Source organism: Triticum dicoccoides, chromosome 5B (assembly GCF_002162155.2).
Source record: "Triticum dicoccoides isolate Atlit2015 ecotype Zavitan chromosome 5B, WEW_v2.0, whole genome shotgun sequence".
NCBI classification, from domain to species: domain Eukaryota; kingdom Viridiplantae; phylum Streptophyta; class Magnoliopsida; order Poales; family Poaceae; genus Triticum; species Triticum dicoccoides.
Genome location: NC_041389.1, coordinates 175,763,859 through 175,770,136, shown reverse-complemented (window position 1 = coordinate 175,770,136; position 6,278 = coordinate 175,763,859).

The following is a 6,278-nucleotide window of genomic DNA, read 5'->3' as shown; positions in this document are numbered from 1 at the left end:
GTAATGCACGGGCATCTTGCTATTTTTTTGCATATAATTCCAATCACCACGTAGACACGACCTTTGACCATTTTACAACTATGTTAGTATCATTGTTTTTTTTGACGGCATGTTAGTATCATTGTTAGTGGTCAGCCGGTGCAAGTTATTGCCCCGGGTGTTTTAACCTTTTTTTAGTAACGATATCTGGAGATTGTTTGGCACGAGCTCAATCTTGGCAAATCCCACGTAACCGTCAGATTTCCATCCGACGGTGGCCTGTTTTTAAGCCATACACACGTACTGTAACTGTGTCGCGGGCGTTTGCAACTGCCATGTCTCCCAGCGAACGTTTGCTGGGAATTGGAGTTAGCACGGTTCGTAGTCGTTGCACGCTTGGGCATTGAAGTTTGTAACTATTTTAGATTAGAATATACTACTCCTCCGGTGCTAGTAGTAGAGCAAAGTCCTACTCTACTACTCTACTCAAGCAAGCTAGGGCATAGTAGTAGGTACTGTAGGGAGTACCAGTACTGTGATCACTCAAGCAAGTTGTCTAGCATCGATATGACCCTACGCTGCTGGTATGTGTCTCGTAAGTCAAGAGGCGTGCTGTAGTCATCATCACCTGTCCACTTCCCACAGCACATATTCGCTTCTCCATCTTTGTCGCACATAATATCGTCCAATTTTCCATCCCCACTAAGGCGCCCCCCCTCGTCCGAAACCCAAGCACTAACAATGGCAGAACCGAGCAGCGTCCGCCGAAAGAGTGGCTGGAATTCGCTCCCCATAGAGGTAATCAAGCTCATTGTTTCGCCTGTGGACAATCTCAGTACCATGTCGCTCGCCGCGTGCTCGTCGGGGCTGTACCGTTTACTCAAAGCCCTCAGGCCGGAGCTTTTTAAGCCAGCTCCTTGCTTGCTGATGCCGCCTGATCTTTAGAAACGACGTGTCACGAAGCATAACGATCGTAGGGTTGCGAGCATCAACCCCATTGACTGCAATCCGATCCCCGTCACCCTCAACTACATTAACGGTATGTACTGGGTCAGCATGAACACATCTTGGATGGTGCTCGTCGATGGTCGCGGCAGCTGGATGCTCGTGAAGGTCTACACCCGATGATTGATCCCCCTTCCTTCGATTAACACTGCACTGCTTTGGCACCGCGGCCCAGAATACTCAGAATCTTACAGTAGCCAACATGATACCAAGTTTGATTTGCTCAAGGTTGTAATCTGCCAAGTGCCCACAAGATCTATGAATTATAAAGACTTCAGGCTAATTGCGTTCTTCAACCGCGGTCTCGCCTATCTAACAGGTCACTGCGGTAAGTGGATAAATCTGCACGTCCATCGCAGGATCATACATCCTCCATGGTTCTCTGATGCCATTGAACACAAGGGCTTCATTTACGCTGTTGACTCCTTCTATGGCTAGATGTATTGCTGGCCTACTCCAGTCATCGCTCCAATCGGCTGTTACAGTAGTATGTTACTTTCCTATGATATCATGATGGCTTGCTTATATTACTGTCAACATTTACTGAAAAAATATTCATGCTCATAACATGCTGTTCTTAAGATTGACTACATCAAGAGCCCTTTTTTATTTGACTCCAACTTAATATGATGTTGTAGGCCGCCTGGTGTCCCTACCCTTCCTAATCCAAGAACCTTTCAAAGAAAAGCGGCATGGCAGTTGCAGGTGGTTCCTGGCTCGATCAGACGACAGCGAACGATTGATGATCGTTCGCATGTACCGGACGTGTTGTTTTGCGGAATACAGTCACAGTCACTGCAAGGTCTTTGAGCAGGATCCCAGCTTTTCTGGGCCTTCAGGAATTTTTGACTGGAGGCTGGTAAGTTGCCTTGGTACACGCTCTCTGTTTGTCAGACTGAATTATCCGATTAACGAGGAGATAACCGACGGCAAGGATCATGATGGCAGCACGGTTTCGTTCATCTGGCAAAACTGTGTGTACACAGCATACCATGCGTCTCTGCATGCACCATACCCTGATATGTGCCGCCACGCTCTGTAGCCCAAAGTAGGAGAGAGGGTCGCAAGTATCAGACTTCGACCTGCTGGCTAGAGTTTTCCCCATCAGGCACCCATCTGGTTCAAGCCGTCAGCCAATCTCCACAGCTTAATAAATAGTAACGTCTAACTGAGCTAGTTAGTTAGATGCATACACTTGGTGTAGTAGGATCTTTATTTAGTTTGATGCATACACTTGTTCTTTTTGGTAGCCCTTTTGTAATAATGGCTAATGTTTGGTTTGGAAGAGAGAGCTGCGTCTTCACTCTTCTGGCCTGCTTACTGCTTCTGTTGTACCCCCAGCCCTGGTTGCTGCTGCTGTTTTCAATGTACAATCAGTAGCATATTTTGTCTGTTGGTTGAATAAATGTGTTGTTAGAACGACAAACACAATGTTTTGGAAGTCGTTGCATGGTTAGATCCTTAGTGCCCCGTACCGTACGTAACGCATACTATTTTTTCGTATGGAACACATTTTCCACTTGTTGATAACATGCAGCCCACTGATGAAGGCCCAATAGAGGAGCACATAATTAACTGGAAGGGCAGCTCTCACATGAATCCGGCCCAGGTACATGCTCATGGTCCCCTAAACATAAATAAGTAAATAAATAAATAACGCTTTGTGTGCTCGCCGCGGCACCGCCGTCCGGCCCTATCAACATAGTTTTTTTTTCAAAACGGTACCTGTCAACATAGTGAATCGGGAGAGAACTGTAGTTGTGAGTATGACAGTACGGACCTACCAGGTCCACTCCCGAACACAAGCAAGCGCCTCTTTTACTACTCAGATGCACCCCTCGTTTTTTTACTCTAATCCACCCTGCTGATATCCGTGACCCACATCATTTTTAACATATAGTCAATTAACGACAGAATTGCACAACTTTTTTATGAGTAGTAATTCGGAGGAGCAGGCTATAAACTGGGTTGTGCGGTCTCTGTGGCCCATCTAACAACATGACCAGCCCAGCAGGTTTTTCTTTGGGAAAGTAGGTAGCCCAGTATTTCTTTTTGAAGAATACCCAAGCTAGGCGTATTTGTTTTCTTCGACTTACTCGGCTGCAAATCTTTCAAGACGAGGAGGGATGCACTCCGGCCTGGCCAAAGAGTATGATCAATGTCCGTTAAAAGTAATATCAAAGGGGTTGAAAATTCCAAAAAATATAGCAAATGGGATATTAGCTTCTTTTTTTGTTTTTGTTCTTCATTGATATTTTATAGTATTTCATTAGATTTAACATGACATAGTACTAATTTATTTTTAATTTTTTTAGTATGGCTACTAATTTTTGGATTAAAAATATTTTGTTCCCCCGCAACAATTTGCGAATTTTCAAAACTTCGCACATATTTAGTTATTTTTTAACCCTGGTACTGACCAGAAAATGGGTAGCAATTCTAAAAATGGAAAACGGGCTGCAATAAATTCCATATGAATTAGAAAATGAGTAAAAATTATAAAAATAATAGCAAATGGGCTGTACACGCCATGGATTTTGAGGCTGACTTGTTTACGCAAGACATTGTGAGTCAACACACAATTCTAGCAGTAGTGACTGTTGGATGTCCATCCAACGACGGATGTGCTTCTTCAATCTCTGATCTTCTTGCTCCAGCCGCCTAAACTAGCACCGGCAGGACTGCCTGCTCCCTCCTCTTGTGGCCCGCTGTGATGCCGCATAGGCTTCCCCGGCCCACCCTACTCCCTTTGCTGGCCTGGCCGCACGCAATCAACTACCTCCTTGTTACGCGAAAAAATGATTCCTCCCACTGACATCTGGGGCGCACTGGTTGGTAGGCTGACCTATGGGCCTACTAAGTTGACGTGTATGCAAGGCTTGTCAACTTAGTCAACAAACGATTGTAGCAGCAGTAACCGTTGGATTTGAATCAAACAATCCTGCTGCTTCTTCAAGTGCTGTTCTTCTTGCACTAGCCGCCCAAACCAGCGCCGGTGAGACTGCCTGCTCCTACCTCCAGTGGCCGGCTGTGCTGCCGTTGAGGCCTCACCGCCCCTACTACTCCTACTGCTAGCCAGGCCCTGCGGTGACGACAGCCTAACACCGTAGCCGAACTAGTGAACCCTCGTACTCCTCTCCGCATGGGCATCCACTGCCGCGTCTTTCCTGGCTCCGCGTCGTCCCCTTCCTAGGCCTCGCCCTCATCCACCGCCCTGGTGCTCTTGGCGCGGCATGGTCAACATGGTCATGGAATGACTTCCATCGGACGTGGACTGTACGTGGAGAGGCTGACAGCTGGGTCCACGGCCGCACACAAGGAAATGCCTCCTTATTACACGCAAAATAATGATTCCTCCAGCTGACATCTGGGAGCCACCGGAAGGGCCTCTGTATTTCGTGAAAAAACATTCCCCCCGTTGATAGGTCGGACCCACAAGCTATATCTTCGCACGCAAGGAAGTGTCTGCTTATTACGCAGAAAAAAATGAATACCCCCCTTCTAGCTAGGACCCACCATAGTGGGTGGCTGACTTGTGGACCTACTAAGTTGATGGGGATGGAGGGCCTTGTCAACTTAGTCAATATTCCAGTGACCGTATGATGTCCATCCAACGGCCATAGTGCTTCTTCAACCTTTGGTCTTCTTGCTCCAGCTTCCCAAAGCAGCGCCGGTTGTGCCGCCTGCTCCTGCCTCCCGTGGCCGGCTGTGGTGCCGCGGAGGCCTCACCGCCCCCATACTACTCCCACCGCTGGCCAGGCCATCCCTCTACTCACCCATACTCTCTGTTATTCTGCGGCGACGGCAGCCTCACACCGCAGCCGAACCAGTGTACCCTCGTACTCCTCTCCGCGTGGGCATCCACTGCTGCATCTTCCCCGGCTCCGCGTCGTCCCCTTCCTAGGCCTCGCCGTCGTCCACCGCCATGGTGCTCTCGGCACGGCATGGTCAACGTGGTCAAGGAACGGCTTCCATCGGACATGGACTGTACGTGGAGAGGCTGACAGATGGGTCCACGGCTGCAACAAGGAAGTGCCTCCTTATTACGCGGAAAATAATGATACCTCCACCTGACAGCAGGGACCCACCGGACATGCCACTGTATTTCATGAAAAAAACGTTTCCCCCTGACTGCTGGGACCCACCGGCTACATCTTCGCACACAAGGAAGTGCGTCCGAGCAAAAAAAAAATGATTCACCCCCTGACTGCTGGGACCCACCAGCTACATCTTCGCACGCAAGGAAGTGCCTAACAGTCGGGACCCACCTGGTCGAAGCGTAGGTAGCGCTGTCATTCTGGTCGCAAACATGTACATACATACTGGTGGATGTAGAGGCGCGCACGTATCGTAGTAGAGGCACGCACGTAGCATGTACACATACATACAACGGCCAGGGTGCAAGCAAGAAAATACGGCCACGTACGTACATACGGGCGGGGTCTCGAGCGCCTACTCGCGCATACGTACGACCAGGGCTCGTGTACATGGCTGGGTCGGAATGGAGAAATTGTGTCGTCGTCGTGTTCATGGGGAGGCAACGGAATGCGTCGTGTTCATCGGGAGGCAACAGAATGCGTCGTGTTCATCGGGAGGCAACGAAACGCGTTGGAGCCAACTGGCTTGGACGAAACAGGTGATGGAAACGAGGCCTGGCGTACCGCAGAACGGAGGAAAACGACCTTGTGTTCGACCGACCACGTTCGAAACGGGATCCTGTTCATTGGGAGGGGTCTGGAGTACCGCAAAACGGAGGAAATAGACTTGTGTTGGACCTCCTACGGTTGAAATGGGGTCCTGTTGATCGGGAGGGGTGTGGCGTACCGCAAACCGGATGAAACAGACTTGTGTTGGAGTGCTACGGTCGAAAGGGGGTCCTATTCATCGGGAGGGGTGTGGAGTACCACAAAACGGGACTCCATGGGATACTGTTCATCTCCACCGTCGACCTCCTCCAGCCTCCACGGGCTACTGTTCATCCACCGTCGACCGCCTACAGCCTCCACCTGCGACTGTTCATCCACGGGCTCCTGTTCATCCAGCCTCCACCGCGCGCTACTCCACCGGCTACTGTTCAACCACCCCTCTCCACAGTATCCTGTTCAACCACCCTTCCACGGGCTACTGTTCATCTACCCCTCCACTATCTACTGTTCATCCAGCCCTCCATGGGGTCGCCCTGTTCATCTAGCCCTCCACGGGGTCTTGTTCATCCAGCCCCAACCGGCTCGATCAATTGGGGTCCTGTTCATCCAGAGGCAACACCACGGGGTCCTGTTCATCCACCCCCACCA